A 23,064-nucleotide genomic window follows, 5' to 3' on the forward strand; every position below is an offset into this window, starting at 1 on the left:
TTATATTCTGGGATTAGATGTATTACTGATGATACATCATATATAGACATCATTTTTGTTTAAACTTGGCATTTTTTTTATTATTTCCTCTACTCACTAACTCTTATGTTTTCTTTGAAACATGTGGTTTCTTTTATACGACTCAGACTCCATGTCACTCAAGAGGTACCACTTTCTCCCTATTTTTCAATCGCTTTTGTCACATTGAGGACAATGTTCAGCTTGGTTGGGGGGAGAGTTGAGGAAGTAAGTTTTGTTATTAATGCTAAGTTATTTTGGTAATTTAGTTGCTTTTTGCTTAATTTAAATTTTTTTTTTTTAAGTTTTTATTCTACTCTCCATGGTTGTTAAGGAAAAAATTTCAAAATGAAAAGGAAAAAATTGAATTTTTGTCTTTTTACTTGACTTAGAGTTTGTATTATGCTTACTAAAGTTGATGAATTGTTGAAACTTCTATTGAATTCAACCTCAGTTCTTCCACTTTAAGCTATTCACACACTATGCACAATAGGTTCCGAGTATAAGATGAAAAACTATTTCCCTCTTGACTTAGGAAAATTTTAGACTTGGTACCTTTGACCTCATTTAATAGTGTTGGGACACCTTGTAAAAGGCCAATGAGTCTTTGAAGAAAAAAAAGAAAGAAAGAAAAATGTTTGCTTGCCTTGAAACCCGAGCAAGGTCCGAGGGGTATATGGTGAAAATCTTTAAAACCTGGTGCCCTAAGCCTTAATTGGTTGGGAGCCACTGACCTCAATGCTCGTTACAAGGGTGAATAGGTGGAGTTTAACATACTGTAGGTGCTTGGGTATTGAAATTCATTCTCAAAAGTCCGAGGTAAAATCCGAGGAGTTAGTGGTTGAAAGATCCTTAAAACTTGATGCCCTAAACCTTAATTGGTTGGGAGTCATCGATGGACCCCCATTACATGGACAATTTAGAAAAGAATACCTTTAAGCCTTGTACTCCTACAATGAAAAAAAATTGTGAGAAAAGAGGTGCGTTCTTAGCCTATTGGAGGTTGACTAGTTTGCTAAGCTTTGAAAAAGAACTAGGTTTGGGGGAGAGATTAGTTCAACATACTATATTCGGAAGCTAATAAATAACACTTAGATTTTTGTGGAAGAGTAAGGTTTGACCCTTTGGGAGTGGAAACTCTTTTAAAGCTTAAATTTGCATAATGCCTTCTCTTTAAGAATTGTGATTAGACAAGTTATTTGATAACTCTTGTTGAAGTTTGAGTTTTATTTCTCTAATGTTCCATGTGAGAGTTAGATCAACATGCCACTTGAAAATTTTTTTTTGATCAGCATGATGTTGTAAATTATAGTACTTTTTATTTTTATTTTTCTCTCCTTCATTGCTAAGGGACTAGCAATATGTCGATTGGGGGGAGTGATTACTACTCAAAAAGTGCTATTTTATAGCTTGTAATTAACTCTTTTAAACACTTTTGAGTAGTAGTAATTACCTTTTAACCCAATTAACATATTAAGAACCTTTGCAATCATTTCTAATCAAAATGTGTAAGTTTTGGTGTTTTTGTTAGTAATTTGATCACCAAAGCAATCCAAGATTGAGGAGAGTTCTTTGGAATCCATGGCAAAGCAATGGAAAGCTCAGAAACATGAAGAACCGAAGCTTTAAAGTCCTTTTCCATAAGCAAATCCGGAATGCAAGGAGGGGAAGCAAAGAGAAATCCAACATGAAGCATTCTTGATGACAGTCATGTCAGCCACTTTTGGAGCACTTTCTGGAGTTCAATTTATACATGCTATATGTCGTTTCGAAGCTCAGGAAGTCAAAAATTCCATGCTTCAAACGGTGCCCGATTCGGAGTTGAAATGAAGGAGTTACAGCCATTGCAAGCAGATCACTCCAAGCTGAAGGAAATTTTTGCACGGCTGCGAAATCAGCCTTGGGCTGCGAAAATGTTGTCCTTTTGCTGCGAAAATTTCGCAGCCATTTTGCACAGTGCAACGAAATTTCTCCTGAAGCTTCCCCATATTTGCGACCGACATTTTGAGATTTTTTGCTTTAGATATTTGATGTCTAAATCCCCAAACTCTCCTTGTAACCCACCTATCATAGGATTCCTTAGTCTTTAAGTAAGAACAAAGGGTGAATAACCCCTTATATATAGTTTTGTAATTTTCTTTACAAAGAATGATGTAATCGGTGGAAGGAAGAAATATATTTTACAGAGCACTTGCTCTGTTTTTCCTTCATATTTTTGTTTTCTTGTTATTTTTCTTTCTAGCCAATTAAACTCTGAGGATTTTTCCTCAGAGGATGAGAGGCTAGGCTCTTCGTCTCTTGGAGTGAAGAAATCCGGGTAAGTTTCCTCATGCATAAATTGGAAGTTTTGTTGTTTTAGTTTTTAATGAAGAGAAAGTGTGACCTGTTAATGGTTTTTATCTTTTTAGTTAACTTAAAACGCCTTAAAATCACCTGGGCCAACACTTGGTAAGGCAAGTGATCTCCGTCCATTGAGATGCACTAGTTTATCTCTTGCGAGCCTTTGGGAGGTGGTTTGAAGGTAGGATTTTCTAGAATAGCCAACACTTGGTAAGCTTTTGGACTCCAAGGAGACATCCATTAGTTATCTCTTGCGAGCTTGAGACAGGAAATCCAAGGTTAAAGATCACCTTGAATGGCAAATGCTAGGTGATAAGCACAAGCCATTGCAAGATGCATCAGTGAGAGGGATTTAGTGTTTGAACCCATTAAAGGGAAGCATCTGTACCACACCGGTTAGAGAATTAACTATATGTTAATTCTCTAATGCGAGGAAAAGAAACAAGTGACCGGAACTCCTTTTTTGTACAAGGAACCTGAGCCTAGTGATTTGAAACTCCAAGAAACACTTTTCTTTGTAAGTAAAATCAATTACTATTTTTGGTTAGCTTAAAACCAAGCATTTTTCAACTAAAGTTTATGTTTTCTTTTAAAGCTAACCTTGAAATGAAAAGACACCAATTCAACTTTGAATTAATATCAATTGTGAAGTGAAAACCCATCCCAGTGAACGACCCTAGAGCCACTATGCTATGCTAGCTAAGGCTATCCTAGTACATGGTGTAATAGGTTATAAATTTTGTTGATTACTCCCTTCTGAGGACCACAATCAAGGGACACCAGCTGGACACGAATCAAATGGCACCACTGTCAGGGACCATTGAGAGGACATGAATCAGCTGAGACACCAATTGGGAACATATCAGATAACATCTAATTGAACAATAATTGACAACACTTAATTATTGCAAAATGCAAGGAATGCTAGGGGAGCATTTGTCGAATGACCGATCTGACATGTATTTAGATTTTGGTGTACTTAGCAATGTAATGTTGGGAATAAAAAACACTTTTGACATGAATTTTCCCTATGCATTATTTAATGATTTGGTTGAAGTAATTGGAATGGAATTGGATGGCTCAATTTTAATAATGGAATGTGCATGTGCAAATTGCAGGATTTCAGTAATATGAACAAACTATGACAACACCATGTCAAGGTGGGGATCCAAACAAATATCCAAAAGAAAAGGATATGCAACCTTTTTTTTATTCCTTAACAGAGTAAGCGATGGTAGGTATTAAATCAATATTTATATTAGTTTATGTTATCACTTTGGCTAATATGTACTTTTAAACTAACTATTTAATGAAAAGTCTGAATTCTGATCAAGAGTCAAGTTGATTGATAGAATGCAATATCCACTACAAGAAAAAAAGCCTTCGTTGACAGTTTTTCACTGTCAATGTAAGGTATATCTGTGAAGGTAGGTTATTATTCATATATGTTATCTATGCCAGTGTCAAGAAAAGTTTAAAGGTAACTTGACATATACATATGTTAAGATTTTCTCCATTTTTACAAATGATGAAATCTTATTAGTATGTGATATGTCAATGTTTCTTTCATATATGTTAAGGTTGGATTCAACTTATATCAAGATTACTTAATCTTATGTCAAGGTTAACTCACTCTTTTGTTAAGATTAGTCCTACAAATGTCAAGGTTAGATATCATATATGTCATGATTAACCCCACATATATCAAGGCTTTTAGATACATATGTCAAGGTTAGATTTTGTATATATCATAATTGACTTATATATGTCAATGTTTGGTATCACATGTCTTGGTGGGCACCATATATGTTAAGTATAGGTACCACTTGTGTCATGATTGCTCCCATATATCTCAAATTTGAGTATAATGTATGTCAATGTAGGGAATAAGTACAACTGTCAAGGTTCCCCTTGAAAAATTTTAAAATTATTTTTTAATATGAAAAATTGTACTTGTTTCCATGTATAATCAATTTGATATTATTTAAGAATGATAATGACAATCAAATTATCATGATTTTACATATAATCAAAACATATTTAATATACATTTGATTATTAATTAAAGCACAAATCAATGAACTTGTTTAAAGTTGTCCCCAAGAAACTCATAATATACAACGAAATTAAAAACAAACTATAAGACAATATACATAAACTTAAATTAAGTTGCTCATGTATATATCTACAACCAAGTCTCTTGCCTCCATCTTGAAGCATTACTTTATAGGAAAGCCTTAAATTTCCAACACCCAAACTTCGAATCTGTAGCAAAAAATATAGAGCATATTAACAAATTAAAAAGAAAAATGTATAATGAGGAGCAATCAAATATCAAGCTTTATGAAGAATTTTAATAGCAAGCTAGCCACTACACCTTTATTAGACAATAATAGATTATTTCTTAATAACACAGGTAAACAAACCAACTCTCAAATATTAAAATATTGATATAGCAAAAACATGTGGAGGCTAAACCTTGGAGCAAAACCTAAAACAAAAATCATTTTAACCTAATGAAGTTATTGTTTTGATCCAACCTCAACCAAGATATTTAACTATTTAGATCATTATTATGATTTTTTAACCTAACACTTTCCCTGAAATGTCCAAGGTTTCCATCAAACTATACAAGTCAAAGATAGCAAATGTTGCATTTGGTTGCTTAGAAAGACCAAGAAAAAAATGACAACACAACCAGCTATAGTTTACCAAGCTCTACAAAAAGGTACATGAAAAAAATAAAAATGACATCATATTGAATGAGGATAGGAACAATAAATGAACAAATTTAGCAAGAACTAAAACAACTCCAAATTTATGTAAATGCAAACTATACTTGGTTTCATCTATAACTGCTCATTTAAGGTTTTTTTTTTCAATTATTTTTCTATACAAAAAGAACTTATCCTTATAAAATCTGAGGAACCTTCAAGAACTTGTCTTTCCACATTTGGAGCTTGGAATTTGAGGACAATAAAGTGGTGTGTGCGGAAAGTGAGTGAAGCATGTTGAGTTGTGTGTGATGAGAGTGAAAATGTGGCTGATGTGGGTGTGTTCATAGTGGCACCATGGCTGCAAGTGAACAAGTTGATCATCATAAAACCAAACAACCAAAATGATATCAAAGCAAAGAAAACAAAATCAAAAAATCAATTTCACACAAAGCCTTACTTCATGTGGTCTCCAAAGGCTTGAATTAGGTGATGAACATGAGAAGATTTTAAGAAAAACGATTTGAGATTCTAACAAAGATTAATAGAAACTAAATTGCTAACAATGCTAATGAATTCACAACCAAAGATAGGGAGAATCACTAACAAATTTCTACATGAAATCACAACTAAAAAGAGAACACATCATGATCCAATTTTCAACATGAATTCATAATTAAAAAGGGAAGCATATCTCAATCAGATTCAACAATCTATGTGGCCTCCAATATCCACACCTAATCATGGTAAAATCTCATATTCAAAAGATGCAAAAGACTATGAAGAAAAAGATGAAACCACAAACTATAAAACAAAAAAAAGGTCCAGCAACTTACCTCAAAATCCTCTTCAAAGTTTAGTGATGTATCTCTTTAAAACCCGATGCATGCTGATGGTGTCTTCAATGGCTGATGCATGTTGATGGTATTTCAATGGCTGATGCGTGTTGCTTCAATAAGCAACCTGGTGGTCTCCTTCTCTATGCAACTATGTGTGCCTTCTTCATCAGTTTGGCTAGTGTGTGTTCTCCAAAATTCAGCTGGTGGTGTTGTTCTTCACAAGCTTATGCAAATTCTCAAAATTCAGCAATCTAATGAGTGCTTGTGCTAGCAATCTGGTGGTCTCAAAATCTGATGCTGTGATCATGTGCTTGTTGAGTTTTGTCTCATAGCCATGCACTATCAACTTACCTCTCCACCATTAACAGTCACACACAATCAGCTTGCAACCCCACGAATCTCATGCTCTCAACCATTAACAACCATTCTGTGTTCAACTTTTCTTCCCAAATTTCTGGTTGTTCTCTCAATTTTCCAAGCTGATCTGTGCCCTCAATTCTCCCATAATCTCTCTTCACTTAGCTCCATCTCTCCTTCCTTCAAGACCGAATTCAGTTTCACGCTTTGTCCACTAAAGAATTATGCCGTGTGATATTCTCCCTTGAAGAAAAATTCACTTCTCCCCATTTTTCCTCCCCAACTGTATTCAGTCCTCCCCAAAGTTCTAGAGACTTCCCTCTAAAAATTCTGATCACTTTCATTCCCTCCAAAATTCAAATCTGTCCACTAATAGTCACCTCTCTAAAACCTTCTCATCCTATTCCCTCCAAGCCAAAACCATGCACTAAATCCATGTGACTCTAGAAAATTCTGCCACCTTCATTTTTTCCACAAACTGAGCACCAAACAGCCTCCATTCTAGAAAAATCTGATGCTCACAACAATCCCCACCGTGTGCACAATCAGCTCAGGTGTTCTCCAGGTTCTGATGCTCTCCACTTTACAAATTTTGATTTTGTCCACCATGTGCACAACAATTCTAGAAAAATCCATGAGACTCTAGAACATTCTGCCACCTTCTTTTTTTCCACAAACTGAGCACCAAACAACCTCCATTCTAGAAAAATCCGATGCTCACAACAATCCCCACCATGTGCACAATCAGCTCAGGTGTTCTCCAGGTTCTGATGCTCACATGAATCCTCCTTAATAGCCCACTCTCATGCCCTCCTTCTAGTGAAATCCTCATGTTTTCTTTCTCATCACAGCCCACTTGCACAACTTGGAAAGGGTAATTATATATGTATCTCAAGGATCCCATGCATTTGGACATTTCTTTTAGGAATTAATTTAGTGGGAGTACAGAACCTATTTTTCCTTAAATTTGAAAACAAAAATATTCAACCTAAAGCTGCAATGTTCACGTGTCTGAAATAGTTGCTCAACATAGTCATGAAATATTAACATACAGTAATATCATATAATTCCCAGAATATGATAACAAAAATATGGACTAGTCATTTCACATTCAGTTCCCTGCAGGGTTAGTTAATTGGTCGCCTAGACTTGGCAGTAATATCATATAATTCTAGATAAAAAAAATACAATGATATTTTCTTTAAACTATATATGAGAATAGATAAGAACAACATAAAAAGCCAAATGTTTTTCTTTTACCTAAGCACCCTTAAGAAATGAGAAGACAACACTTCCTTTTATAGCATCCTTGACAACAAATTGCTTTAGCAACCTTCCCTGATTAGGATCCATTGTGGTTTCCCAAAGTTGTTCAGGCCTCATCTCCCCTAAACCTGGATTGCATCCACATAAATTAGAATGAAAGCCTCAAAAAAATGATTTAATATCATCATATATAGACATGCAATTTCACATTCAGTTCCCTACAGGGTTGGTTAATATTTGTAGCCTAGACTTCGCCGTAACATGAAATACAATGATATTTCATTTAAGCTTGTTTTGAAAATAAATGCAATGATAAAATGACACTTGGAACCTATTTTAAACATGAGTGCATGCCTACATTGAATGCTAAGACAAGTTGGAGTGGGGATCTCCAGCTTAATTTGACACCAAAGAAAAGACCGAAAATAAGAATCATCGAGTATATTGAAATCACATCTATAGACAATAATTAAAATAAATAAAATGATATTTCATTTACAAAATCGTTTGTTTGGTATATGTTTATCCTGACACTATGAAAACATATGGACATGTATTTTCCTATCCAACATATGCCATGTGCACAGTCATGTCAGCTCATATATATGCCTAGCTAATGAAGTCATTCGTGATTTGTGAAGACAAACATGTAGGCAACAAGAACAATTAAATTTTCCATCTGGCCTTTGAACCATTGAATGTTGTATGATGCAACCGGGGGTAAGGGACACTAAAGATATTTTAAGTTCTGCATCAGTACTATGACAATAATATACCTTTTTTCCCCTCTCAACCTGCTCATTTCAGCAAAGAGAGCCCTGACAAGATGCTTATGAGTTATGTGGCTATCCAGGTAAATGATTTCTAAACCTATCAAAGCTGAAGGCTATTCTTAGCCTACACCAACATATTTCTATGATCAAATTTCTACAGCAGTCTTGAATAACTTTACATTTGTTCATAGTCAAGCACACTTGATGATAAAGGGAAAAAAACATCATTGGAACAACCAGAAAGTTCTCCATAACATAGGATCTGATGGGTAAATGAATAAATAAATATGGTGGCAACAACTTTGTTATGCGAGTGAGCAAGTCGATATGCCAACATGAAAACATAGACTATATTCTATAAGCCTACAACATGCATGGGTTGGAAGTCAACCTAGACTTTTCTCTGCTGCTTGTGGATCAACATAATATGATTCTCAAAATCAAAACAAAGACAAAAGACTATATACAACAGTTGACCTAATGAATGATTAGTTTACAGAGTGTATTGTACCATCCATATGAATAAAAAATTCACTACAACATAAGGACAAAGAAATATCACAAGTATCTCTATGATTTACCAAAATCAATGCAAGGGCTTTATGCATACTCCAGTCAGAAATTTAGCAACATACTGCACAAGGATATGACTGAAATCTTCATGAGTCAAACATTTCTGAAGGCAATCACAACCATGCCTTCCACCTCAGTTGTTTTGGAGACAATTTTAGATAATTTTCAGAAGACACCAACCAAAATAAACAAGGAGCTTAGTTGTGAAACCCTTCTATATATCATTTTTATTAATCATTCTGGCATGAAGAAAAAAAAAATGATAACAAGCCCTATCATTTTCCTTCACTTTCTTGGAAACCAATCAGAAATCAAGAACACATTGTACTTCATTCCTGCTTCATGAAAACCAAACAGACACTGAGAAAAAGAAAGAAAACACAGTGCATATTAAACCTAGATCGCTTTCTTGGAAACCAAACAAAGCAGAAGAGGAAAGATAAAAACGTACGTTTGAAAATGAGAAACCAAAGTACCAAACAAAAATCAAGAACCTACTTTACTTCACTCCTGTTTCTTGTAAACAAAAGATAAACTAAGAAAAAGAAAAACCCAAACATAAACCAAGAAAAGGAAAGAAACTACTATCCAGATTACACCTAGACCTTTGACCTTTGATTCAATGATGTTCTACATTACCAAAAGAGGAAAATAGATTATTAGAATTTAACTAACAAGAACAAATATAAAAAATGAAATATTACCATTTCCACACCTTCATTTAATCGATTGAAAGAGGCAAAGACCCATTCAAAGCCACAAAATTAAGTGCCTATGGAAGAAGAACCCATTTGATTTGAAACCCAACAAGCATGTATTCATCGGTATTTTTACCTATTTTTTGAGAAATTTCCTGATATTTCCTACTAGTCCAGCTCGCACACAGGATACAAAATCTGTCCAATTTTTATTTTTATTTTTTTAAAAAAAAAAACATAAGATGCTATTTGGTTATCTGATCATGATTTGCAAGCAAAGGTTGTGTTTTTCAGCCTAGCTCAAAAATCGTGGATTTAGGGTTCGTGAATTTTAAATCCAATGGCACAAAAGCAAAGAGACCCCCAGGACAGATCCAGAAAACACAGGGAGCAAAAAAAAAAAAGCAAGTTTTTTGGTTTTCTTTGGGGGTTTTGCATGGATTTTCTCGAAAATCAAACAAGGATGAATTTTCCCGAAAATCGAATGGGGGATGGATTTTCTTGGGAATCAAACGGGGGTTTTTCAAAGAGAAAACACAGGAAGAAAAAAAAAACAATTTATTTGGTTTTCCTTGGGGGTTTTGCATGGATTTTCTCGGAAATCAAACGAGAATGAATTTTCCTGGAAATCGAATGGGGGATGGATTTTCCTATGAATCAAACGGGGGTTTTGCAAAGAGAAAACATAGGAAGAAAAAAAAAAGCAATTTTTTTGGTTTCCTTAGGGGTTTTGCATGGATTTTCTCATAAATCAAACGAGGATGAATTTTCTCAGAAATCGAATGGGGGATGGATTTTCTTGGGAATCAAACGAGGATTGCAAAAAAAAAAACAATAATAACATGATTAGATTAGTACCTGCGAGGATTGAGAATCACAGAGAAAAATAGGGCGGATTTTCTCGTCTAGAGGGCAACTTCAGAAAAGGGCTTCTTGATGCCCGAGACCCCAAATGAGAGAAGCGGGTGGCCCTTTTGCTTTTTAGATTTAGTAGAGATTAAAAATATATATATAAAAAAAAAACAAATCATGTGAACAATTTTCCTCTCTCTATATAAATAATTATTAATTACTTCTTTATTTTGATTATATCACTTCATGGATTGAAATTTCAATTTTTATCAACGATATTTTATGAATTAAAATTAATTTGATAAAATAAATTATTAATAATTTTAATTATTTAAATAAATTAATATTAATAGAAAAGGTTGTTATCACATATTTTAATAAAATTTTAAAAATTAAATCTCAAATAAATTATTTTATATAAATTAATTTAATTTTTCATTTAAAATGTAATAAAATGCGTTTTAATAAAAATATTTTAAATTTTTTTGAATAAATATTGTTTTCAACAAGATGGGCTCCCTTCATCTAGAAATATAATGGAACCACATCAATCTTCATTTTGATAATAAGACTATTGCAATGTCATATGTATTATATTTATGTATAAATTATTTTTATTCAATAAAATCAAATATTTCTTAACTCAATTATAACTTTATACACTTCCAAAATTCATATTTATTATTCTTAAAATTCAAATATCAAATCTATCAATATATCTCTGTCTATCGATGTTTTTATTTTTTTATCATATTTATGTCAATTATATTTACAAAATAACTTTAAAATATGAATTCTTACTTATTTTATCATTTTTTGGAGTTTTTCCAAGCATTCCTATAAATTTTAAATAATTTTCGCTCCACCGATATTTGTGAAAAAATATCCATCGGTATTTTTTCAATATTTCTAATATATCTGTAAAATCAAAGTACCAATATATTCGTAATTACCGATATTTTCATATTTGGTTTAGAACAAAAAGTTTCAAACCCTAAGCTCTCAAAATGAATATTAGGTTTTGAGAAAATGAGGAGTGTTCTTTATAAATACCACAAGGAACTTTGATAGGTAATTATAACATGATATCTTGACTTATAATCCATAGGTCATTTAAGATCATTTTACTAGAATTAAAATGGCATATATGTTTAAAATCATACCTTGACTTTTGATTTTATGTCAAGCTAGCCACATTATATAAGTACCTTGACATATGAACATACTAACTATACATTGACTTATAAATTATCTGTCAAGATTCTATTATATAAGTCATCAAAGAATTCAACAAAATTTTATATATGTCATTATTGGTTTAAACAAGTTGTATATGTCATAGTTGTTCATTTAAATAGGCAATATTGACACATATCACCTTAAGTCAAGATAATATATGTCAACAATGACCTTTTTTCTTGTAGTGATCATCAATATTTACAATTTAATTGATAACAAGTGATAAAATGATTGGTAAAATGGGAAATCGATTCATTTATATCATGTCCAAAAAATAATTACACATGCGGATATAATTAAATTCAAATGTGGTTAAAGTTTGACAATTAGGTGGTTGAGTTAACTATAGGAACGTAATCGATATGATGTAATTCATATGAAATGGTAAATGTTGTGATATAACTCAAAATGGGTAAATCATAGTTTGGTAATTTGGAATTGCATTTTCCATCACTTCCAAACCTTTTAATTGAACTTAATAGCTTAGTTACCAATGTTTACTGAGTGAAAAGTTTTCGGTACCACTTATAGCCATTTATCGAATGGTAGTCATACTCAGAAATTGCACGATAGCATTCAATAAGTCAACCGGTAAGATTTGGCCTCAACTAGTTGAGAAATCTTCTCTACTGGTAGACTCCATTCCTCAACCGGTTCACATTGGTGAAAAAATTCCTTAACCGATTGATAAATTTCTTCTGCCACTCACTTGAACTCCTCCACCAATAGATACTGCATTGAACTTTTGTTGAACCGATTATTAAAATTCCTCAACTAGTCGGGACAAATCCTCAGCTGGTTGACACTGCATCCATACGGTCATTATCCGGTTGAGGATTGTTCTCAACCAGTTGCCATAATTCTATGGCCGATAGACATTGGACTAAGCTGAACCGGTCGACTGGTTCTTACTGGCTTTATGTCATTCCTCAATTGGTCTCCATTGCCTTTACAAGTCATAGCAATAATTCACACCTACTAAAAATATTAGTCGCCTAACCTATACTCCTACTGGTACTAACTATATAATTTTGAGCATAGATAAATGAATATATATATATATTTGATTTTCTACAATCTTTTAGGTATTTAGATTTTTTTTCCTTATATAGTTTGGGTTGCTTTTCAAATATATATATAATGTCGAAAATGAATGATGACTATATATTACAATTTCATTTTGCCTACCATATTGAAAGAAAAGTATAGCATATTCAAATTAAACGGACTTGATCATGAACAATGTATGGTCATGCAAGGTCACAACTTCCCAATAAACATGAAGATATGTGGAGATGGAAATGATAAATATTAGAAAAACAACAAATATCATAATAATAACTTTTTCATTGCTCTCGTAGACTTCTTTGTACAAACAATAGCCACGATGGTTTGTTTTTTTTTGTTTCCCTCGTGTAAAACTAAATCACTTGCTATTTCCCAACGTATTTTAATAGAATTACATAAGTCGGAGCCCGTCATCGAATCACCATTTTTGAATGTCTGTGTATGTTTAATGACATGCACTCCACAGTCCCACCTAAGAAAAAGATAAGAAAAACAAAACAACTTATTGAATGGTTTTATAATTATAGTTCAAATAAACAATATTAATGTGAGTTATGTATTCATGCTAACCCATTATCTTGGGTCGGAATCAAAGGAGCCCAACAATGGAGAATTGAAAGACATCTTTCCCTATGTCATACAGTTTGAAGAATGTTTGACAAAGTTCAACCTAATTTATTTTGAAAGTGTTTATAAATATGGAAGAGAAAAAAAAAACAAAGTAAAAGGAAAACAAAAAGCTGAAAGCATACCATTGATAACAAGTCATAAAAAAGTAGAAAAACAAATATTTTAAAGTTTGAAAGTAAATTACTTTAAGACAAAAATTTAAGAAAACAAACACCCTCTAAGTATCCACCTCATTATCGTTAATAGAAACAAGAAACATGATACGAAGAGTGCATTTGATAATATTTCTATTCCAAATGTTTGTGTAGAATTATTTTTTAAATGATCAGCTATTAAGTACTTCTTCAAAAATTAATATTACAAGTAATTTTTCAAATTTTTAAAATGTGTTTTTCTAAATTTTACCAAATCTCGTATTCTTCTTCTACCCATAATTCAATACCCATTCATCATAATAAGGGGACAGATTGACGGGTGATGGCTTTGTACACTATCCCAAAACTCCCACGTCTTAGAAGCTCAACCGTTTCCCAGAAGTTATAAATCTTGAATTTCTTGTTCTCATAGATTTTAGCAATCGCACTAGTATCTAGCATTGAATTTCCACCTAAACACATGCTGGTAGGCATGGTAATATACAATGATTTATCCTGTAAGAAGATCTACCAAGAAGTAGATTATTGCGAAACAAACTTTTGAATAGTTATTGGAGGGAGAATAACACTTACTGGGTGATGACTTCGTGCATTCTACCAAAACTCCCACTTCCTAGAAGCTCAACCTTCGGCCAAGAACTGTCCATGGATCCTTAAATTCCCATCCCCATAGGTTGCAGCAGTAGCCATGGGTTGTAGCTTTGAATTTCCACCCACTGGTTTGAAAGCCAACTTCTTTCTAGCGACGACCCACATCATAGGGCTAACTATTTCCATGGATGAGAGGACTGAAGCTTGTACCATTTCCATCATTACTTCGATCAAAGAAAGGGTCATATTAGGATAATCAGATGCGTCAACGATGCAACCAAACTGAGAGATTTTCTCACCATTATCACTTCCCTAAAAGAAAGCCACATGATTTTGGCTCAACCAAGAGATGCTTTGGTTGATCATAGCAGAAGCTCCTGCTTCAAGCCATCAATAATATATCAATGGCCCACCTGATCTACCCTCTTCCCACAAATTATTTATTTACTTGATGAATGAGTCAAGCTTATAAATTATTTATATGTTAATTTCACTCACCATCCTTAAGGTTTTGATTAAATACATCTAACTCAACCTCATCTATCCTTTTCATTTTTATTTTCACTCAATCTTCCCTCTTACTCAAAATAAGTGAAGTATATGATGAAATTTCAAACTTATGAGTATTAGATATACTTAGCCAAAAACTCAAGGGAGGTGAATGAAATTAATCCATTATTTATTTGGTTGGCAGAGTAGTAAATGAAGGTTCATACCATGCTTAAAGTCAGACATAGAACCAAAACTTCAATTTTGAGAAACACTTAAAAAAAAAAAGAAAAAAAGGGAAAAAAATTACTTGAAGTGTTAATTTTTTTTTATAAAGCCTTTGATAGATGATTAGTTTAAAGATTTTTTTAGAGAAGATAGAAACACTCTGAAACTCTCACTATTACTCCACTCAAGATCATCATTCATTTATAAAAAAATGTCACCTTATATTTGTTTCTAACTCTTTAATTTAATAAATAAGATTAAATATATTGTGTTTAATTCTTTCTACTTTAAAAATAAAAAATAAAATTACAAAAATGGATCTAATTTCACTTAACTTTTTTATTTTCATTTATGTTATTCATGGCCTCCCAAGAACCTTTGTAGAAATAGTTCAAATTAGAATCAAAGAAAAATACAATTGAGTAATACCGTATGACTTTCTAACCTACGAAGAACTAATAAACTTCGTAAACCAAGAAGTTTATCTCTTTGCCCCCTTATCAAAGTTAATGTTAAGATCAAGAAAGATCTTAGAACCTCAAAGAAAGAATTGGGATCTTTTTGTGCGGGTATGAGAAGATTCTTCCATCCTTTGTTAAAAAAGAAAAATATTATAGGTCAAATTATAGAAAACCAAAATCAAACTGAAAATACTCAAAATATAGAGGAAAAGAAAAACAAGATTATCAAAGATCAAATTCTAAAGAACATTCAAAGAAAAAATATAAAAGGGAAATAAAATGTTTCAAATGTGGTAAAAAGGGACACGTAGCCCCAAACTATAAAATCAAAGAAATTATAAAAGACAGACATAGGAAGCCTCCTCAAGGAATAGATGGCTAATATAATCAAATTAAAATCTTCTAACCAAACATCCTCAAAGACAACAAGTAGTGAAGAACGACTCCTTCTAATCGAAGAAGACTCTTTTGAAACCTTTGATGACCTTTCCTCAAATCCTCTTGCAACTATGTAGAAAATTGCCTTTGCAATATCAAAACTATTAATGTCCTAACAAGTGAACAAAACCTCTTAATAAAAATGATAGATAAAATTCTAGACCCTTAAATCCAACATGAATATATAAAAAAAATATTTAGAATTTCTAAAACAAGAAAGAGAGATTAGGGAAGCAAATACAAATCAATAGTCTAAAACCTATTTTGGATCAATCTCTAAACCAAGACCAACAAATATTCAAGATCTTCAAAATGAAATAAGTCAAATTAAGCTTCAAATTAGAGACTTAATAATTCAAAATGAAGGATTAGACATTAGGCTACAAAAATTAGAAAATCATCCAATAACCTTTAAACATGAAAATAAGTTAGAAACAGTAGGAGATAACCTGCAACCCTTACACATAGATTATAAAATTTCAAATGTACACTTATGCAATCAAAATGTTTGTTATAAAACCTCCTTCCTTATAGTAAAAAATATGCAACAAAAAGTAATATTGGGAACACCTTTCTTAACTCTACTTTATCCATTTAAAGTAGATAAAGAAGGAATAAAAACGATTATAAAGGGCAAACAATTTGTTTTGAGTTTGCGAGTCCTATCAAACATAAAGAACTTAACCTTCTCCAAAATGATGGAATGAAGCAACTAAATTTAATTCAAAAGAAAAAAAAAAACATGTCAAATTCCTAAGTAAAGAAATTCATTATCAAAGAATAGAAGAAAACCTCATTCAAAGAGAGATCCAAGATAGAATAAATAAAGTCAAAAATCAAATTGAAACAAAAATATGCTTTTCAGTTCCTAATTCTTTTTAGGACAGAAAGAAACATGAAGTTTCTTTGCCTTATATTGAATGATTTGATGAAAATCAAATTCCTACTAAGGCAAGGCCCATTGAAATGAATGAACATATGTTAGAATATTATAAGAAAGAAATTTAAGATCTCTTGGACAATAACCTAATATGAAAAAGCCACTCACCTTGGAGTTGTGCGGCATTTTATGTTAAAAAAAACCTTTAGAGATTGAAAGAGGTGCTCCAAGACTTGTAATCGATTACAAGCCCTTAAATAAGGTCCTTAAATGTATTGGGTATCCAATACCTAATAAACGAGATCTTATTGGACATCTTCATAATGCTTCGATCTTTTTAAAATTTGACATGAAGTCTGGATTTTGGCAAATTCAACTTCATGAAAAAGACAAATACAAAACTACATTCACAGTTCCATTCGGGCACTATGAATGGAATGTGATGCCATTCGATTTGAAGAGTGCTCCTTCAGAATTTCAAAATATAATGAATGACATTTTCAATCCCTATACTAACTTCTCTATAGTATACATTGATGATGTGCTTACATTTTTTAATTCCATTGAGCATCAGTTCAAACATCTAAACATTTTTCAAAATATTGTTAAAGAAAATAGTTTAGTGGTTTTAGCCCCTAAGATTAAACTATTTCAAACCAAGATTAAGTTCTTAGGATTCGAAATATACCAAGGGAAAATCAAACCTATTCAAAGATCTATAGAGTTTGCTAGCAAGTTTCTTCATGAAATCAAAGAAAAAACCCAACTTTAAAGGTTTTTAGGAAGTTTGAATTATGTGTTGGACTTCTACCCAAATCTTAGAACCTTAATCAAACCCTTGTATCATAGGTTTAGACAAAATCCCAAGGTCTGGACTCAAGAACACACATATATAATCAAAATTGTCAAACAATAGGTTAAGAGTCTTCATTGCTTAGAAATCCTTAATCTTTTAGCCTTTCCTATTATAGAAATAGATGCTTCTAATATATGGTATGGTGGTATTCTCAAACAAAAATTTTAAAATCAAATGTCCAGTGTCTATTTTTATTTAGGAATATGGAGTGGACCCCAAGAAAACTATTTAACTATCAAAAAAGAAATTTTGGCAATTTTTTTATACATTCAAAAATTTCAAGAAGATGTTTTTAACAAAACAATTTCTTCTTTGAGTTGATTGCAAAAGTGCCAAAGAAATTCTTCAAAAGGATGTTCAAAATATTATTTCAAAATAGATTTTTGCTTGATGGCAAACACTTTCATCTTTTTTTTTTTTTTTTTTGAAATTGAATTTGTAAAAGAAGATTCAAACTCTCTCCCTGATTTTCTCTCTCAGGAATTTCTATAGGGAAAATGAGCAACTCAAAATCCAACAAACACATACCTAATTCAAAAGCATCTTATGCTATGCTTATTGAAAGACCCAAAGTTTCGAAGACCCAATCTCAAACCTCTATTTCAAACCAATTCCAAGTCTTAGGAAATATTCTGAAGCCTTCTCAAACCTTTGCCTATGCAACCCAAACCTCAAAACAGGCTTCTTGTAATTATGTTACAAAAGGCCATTTCAAAGTCTGGTTCATTGGACGTTACAAAAATCTTTTCAAAAGGAATTTTTTTCTCTCAAAATGATTTAGTCAAAACAAGAAAATTTTATGAGTTTATCATAGTTGATACTGACTCCATGGAAATCACTCATATACAAAACAAGGATTCCACAGACATTTGCTATTCAAAATGTAAAATTTTTGAAATTATTTTCAAAAACCCAGTGGGGACAGTCTCCTGATGCCCATAACATGTTTCTCAAAACTTCAAACCAGCATCATACGATTATCAAGATTATGTGGATGCTTGGTTTTACACCTTTTTCTTCAATTTTTTTTTTTTTTTTTTTTTTTTTATCATTCTTGGTTCTTCCAATGGAATGATAAAATTCAAAAGGACTTTTCAAATTGGTTTCAAGAATGGTGGCTAAGTTTTGGCACCAACCTTGAAATCTTTTGTCCTCACATCAAATCTACCTATGATTATTTCAAAGAGCATGTTAGGAGATTGATCCCTACTCCTTGTTTTCAAGCCATTTTCTTCACTTCTAGATTCCAAATCCCATGGATTCTATGTTGGGACTTTGTCCAAACACAAATGATCAAAAGTTCATTTCCCACGCATTTGGCAAAGGAATTTAAAGTCAAGTGGAGGTCAAACTTTGTACCTGCCACTTCCTAATAACTTCCTCAAAAAAAATTGGAATGCAACACATGCTCTTTCCAATATTGAAACACTTTTTCAAATACCTTCTCTTCTTTAAGATAACTTTATTCCCTCTCAAAAAGTCTCTCCTTCAATCCTTTCTTCAAATAAGCAGTTACAGGCTTATCTCAAGCTTTTATAGCAATAAGCCATTGAAACCTTGTCATAGCTTAGTTCTGCATATGATGACGACACTACTTCCTCAAGCTTTAAAGAGCCTCAAAATGAAGACATGTGCTATGAAATGCCATACATGGCCTTGGAGTGATGCTTCAAAAGCCTCTTCAAAAACAATATTCAAATCTCTTCAAAAGTGGGAATTAGGAGTACATGTCAACTGATAGTTGGTAGTTCTCTCCTTGGATTATACCTTCTAAAGAGATTTTGGACATCGTGTGATTTATTCCCAATTGGTGTCTCAGTTGATTGATGTTCAGCTGGTGCTCCTTGATTGAGGGATTAATCAACAAAATTTATAACCTATATCACCATGCATTAGGCTAGCTTTAGCTAGTATAGCATAGTGGCTCTAGGACCGTTCACTGGGAAGGGTTTTCAACTCACAACTGATACCAATTCAAAGTTAATTTAGTGTTTTTTCATTTCAAGATTAGCTTAAGAAATAAAACACAAACTTTGGTTAAACGAGGTTTTGTTTCAAGCTAACTAAAAAGAAAGTAATGGAAATTACTTATGAAGAAGAACATTCCTTGGAGGTTTGGGTTCACAGGGGAGGTTCCTTATGCAAAAACAGAGCTCCGGTCATTTGGTTCATTTCCTCGCATTAGAGAATTAACATATAGTCAATTCTCTAATCAGTGTTGTACAGATGTATCCTTTAAATGGATTTTAGCTCTATTTCCCTCTCACTGATGCAATTTGCAATGGCTCGTGCCTCTCACCTAGTATTTGCCATTCAAGGTGATCTTTAACTTTGGACTTCCCTTCTCAAGCTCGCAAGAGATAACTAATGGATGTCTCCTTGGAGTCCAAAAGCTTACCATGTGTTGGCAATTCTATAAAATCCTACCTTCAAGTCACTTCCCAAAAGCTCGCAAGAGGTATACTAGTGCATCTCCATGGACGGAGATCACTTGCCTTACCAAGTGTTGGCTCAAGTGAATTGAAGGTGTTTTAAGTTAACTAAAACACCTAGAAATCATTAAAGGATCACACTTTCTCTTCATTAATGGATGAAACCACAAAGCTATAAATTTTTGCACTTAGAACCTTTCCCGACAACCTTAGCTCCAAGGAACTAAAAGTCTAGCCACTCATTCTCTGAGGATACTTCCTCAGAGCTTGTTTTGCTAGTAAGAAAAATTAAATGAATATAAACAATCAAAACAAGTAGGTAAGGTAGAGCAAAGACTCTGTATTTTACTTCCTTCCAAGACTGTACAAAAAGATCATCCGTCTCAAAACAAGCTCCCCCTTTAAATATGGGTTTATTTACCCTTTGTTTTTACTTAAAGACTAAGGAATCCTATGATAGGTGGGTTACAAGGAGACTTTGGGGATTTAGACATCAAATATCTAAAGAAAAATATCTCAAAATGTCGGTCGCACATATCGGGAAGCTTCAGGAGAACACCGCGGCACTGTGCAAAATGGCTGCGAAACTCTCCGGGTAAGCGCTATCAGAGGATCCGGATATGTCTGACCGGGGAAGTTGAAACACCCTCCTTTCCCATCCAGCGTCAGGCGCCGGATGTGAAATATCCGGAAAAGGTGGAACGTCGCAAGGAGGACCGTCTGTGTGTGCATGGTGTAGGGACCCCTCCCCCTGATGACATGGAGCGCGCATCGCTATCCGGAGCAACTCCACCAGGATTCCCTAAGATGACACGTGGCGCACTCCCCTATCCGGACTCCCTCAGGGAGAAGCACACGGCACTCGCGATCATCACACCCCGGACGATAGCATATCCTATCCGGATATGTTGTCCGGATCATTGACTAAAGTGCACAAGCCTTGCTAAGTCATTCCGACAGCCTGCCACAGCCCACGTTCCGCCGCCCTCCGATGGTGTGTCCGGACGCCCTGTCCTGACATCTTTTGCAGGGAAGACTGAACCAGAACTCAATCTGGGTTGAAAGCGTGTGTCTACTTGGCAGCTACATGGATCACTGGGACGCAAGGCATCAACACAAGAGAGAGAGAGCCACGTGGCATTTTTTAAGGAGGATCCCATACTCCTTGCATTCCGTATTTGCTTATGGAAAAGGAATTCAAAGCTTCAATTCTTCATGTTTCTGAGCTTTCCATTGCTTTGCCATGGATTCCAAAGAACTCTCCTCAATCTCGGATTGCTTTGGTGATCAAAAAGCTATCAAAACACCAAAACTTAACACAATTTGATTAGAATTGATTGCAAGGGTCCTTAATATGTTAATTGGGTTAAAAGGTAATAACTACTACTCAAAAGTGTTTAAAAGGGTTAATTACAAGCTATGAAATAGCACTTTTTGAGTAGTAATCACTCCCCCCAACCGACATATTGCTAGTTCCTTAGCAATGAAGGAAAGAAAAATAAAAATAAAAAGTATTATAATTTACAACATCGTGCTAATAAAAAAAAACAATTTTCAAGTGGCATGATGATCTAACTCTCACATGGAACATTAAAGAAATAAAACTCAAATTTCAACAAGAGTTATCAAATAACTTATCTAATCACAATTCTTAAAGAGAAGGCATTATGCAAATTTAAGCTTTAAAAGAGTTTCCACTCCCAAAGGGTCAAACCTTACTCTTCCACAAAAAATCTAAGTGTTATTTATTAGCTTCCGAATATAGTATGTTCAACTAATCTCTCCCCCCAACCTAGTTCTTTTTTGCCAAAGCTTAGCAAACTGATCAACCTCCAATAGGCTAAGAACGCACCTCTTTTCTCAATTTTTATTTTTATTTTTATTGTAGGAGCATAAGGCTTAAAGGTATTTCTTTTCTAAATTGTCCATGTAACGGGGATCCATCGATGACTCCCAACCAATTAAGGTTTAGGGCATCAAGTTTTAAGGATCTTTCAACTACTAACTCCTCGGATTTTACCCCGGACTTTTGAGAATGAATTTTAATACCCAAGCACCTACAGTATGTTAGACTCCACCTATCCACCCTTGTAACGAGCATTGAGGTTGGTGACTCCCAACCAATGAAGGCTTAGGGCACCAGGTTTTAAAGATTTTCACCATATACCCCTCAGACCTTGCTCGGGTTTCAAGGCAAGCAAACCTTTTTTTTTTTTTTCAAAGGCTCATTGGCCTTTTATAAGGTGTCCCAACACTATTAAATGAGGTCAAAGGTACCAAGTCTAAATTTTCCTAAGTCAAGAGGGAAATAGTTTTTCATCTTATACTCGGAACCTATTGTGCACAGTGTGTGAATAGCTTAAAGTGGAAGAACTAAAGTTGAATACAATAGAAGTTTCAATAATTCATCAACTTTAGTAAGCATAATACAAACTATAAGTCAAGTGAAAAGCAAAAGTTCAGTTTCTCCCATTTTAATTTGAAATTTTTTCCTTATAAACCATGGAGATTAGAGAAAAACTTTTAAAATTAAGCAAAAAGCAACTAAATTACCAAAATAACTTAGCATTAATAACAAAAACTTCCTTCCTCAACTCTCCCCCCAACCAAGCTGAACATTCTCCTCAATGTGATAAAAGCGATTGAAAAATAGGGAGGAAGTGGTACCTCCTGAGTGACGTGGGGTGATGCTGTGGAAATGATGGCTCAACTGCCTCTCCTGTAGGAGGCTCCTGGTGAGGCATAGGCTGATCAACAAAAGGAGGGGCCTGTGATGGCTCTGATGAGCTGGGAATGGCATGCTCAGGAGCTGATGTAATGCCAAGATGATGCTGGATCTGCCTCAGAATGGCAGTGTGCTGGGCCTGAGTGGTAAGAATCTGCTCCTGCTGAGAACGAAGGGTTGTGGTCTGCTGAGTGAGAATGCTCTAAGAAGTGGCCAATGCCTGGTAAGTGTAGGATAGGTCTCTATACTCGATGATGGGAATAGCTACCCTTGGCTCAGCTGAAGGAGATGGTGCTGATGGAGGTGGAATGACAGGGGGAGGTTGTGGTGTGGTATGAGGAGCAGAGGATGGAATCTCTGGTGGAGGCTCACTAAGGGCCACTACAGGGGCAGGCGGCTGAGTGTCAGCAGGTGGTTCAACTGGCTGCTCTGGTCCAACTGG

The 23,064-nt window shown here is 33.9% G+C and overlaps 1 long non-coding RNA gene across 2 annotated transcripts; it reads right to left on the reverse strand.

Annotated features, from left to right (window-relative positions):
• Nucleotides 1-4,355: 4,355 nt before the first annotated feature.
• On the reverse strand, nt 4,356-10,567 carry LOC100853097 (uncharacterized). 2 transcript variants are annotated; one of them, XR_139824.4, is made up of 3 exons: nt 10,437-10,567; nt 5,909-7,662; nt 4,356-4,623 (listed from the first exon to the last, which is right to left on the reverse strand). It is a non-coding gene; the product is annotated as an uncharacterized LOC100853097 (long non-coding RNA). The 2 variants fall into 2 exon arrangements; XR_002031328.2 differs by having other exon boundaries at nt 5,909-9,776; nt 10,437-10,566.
• Nucleotides 10,568-23,064: the final 12,497 nt, after the last annotated feature.

The sequence above is a fragment of the Vitis vinifera genome, chromosome 12 (genome assembly GCF_030704535.1).
Source record: "Vitis vinifera cultivar Pinot Noir 40024 chromosome 12, ASM3070453v1".
Taxonomy (NCBI): Eukaryota; Viridiplantae; Streptophyta; class Magnoliopsida; order Vitales; family Vitaceae; genus Vitis; species Vitis vinifera.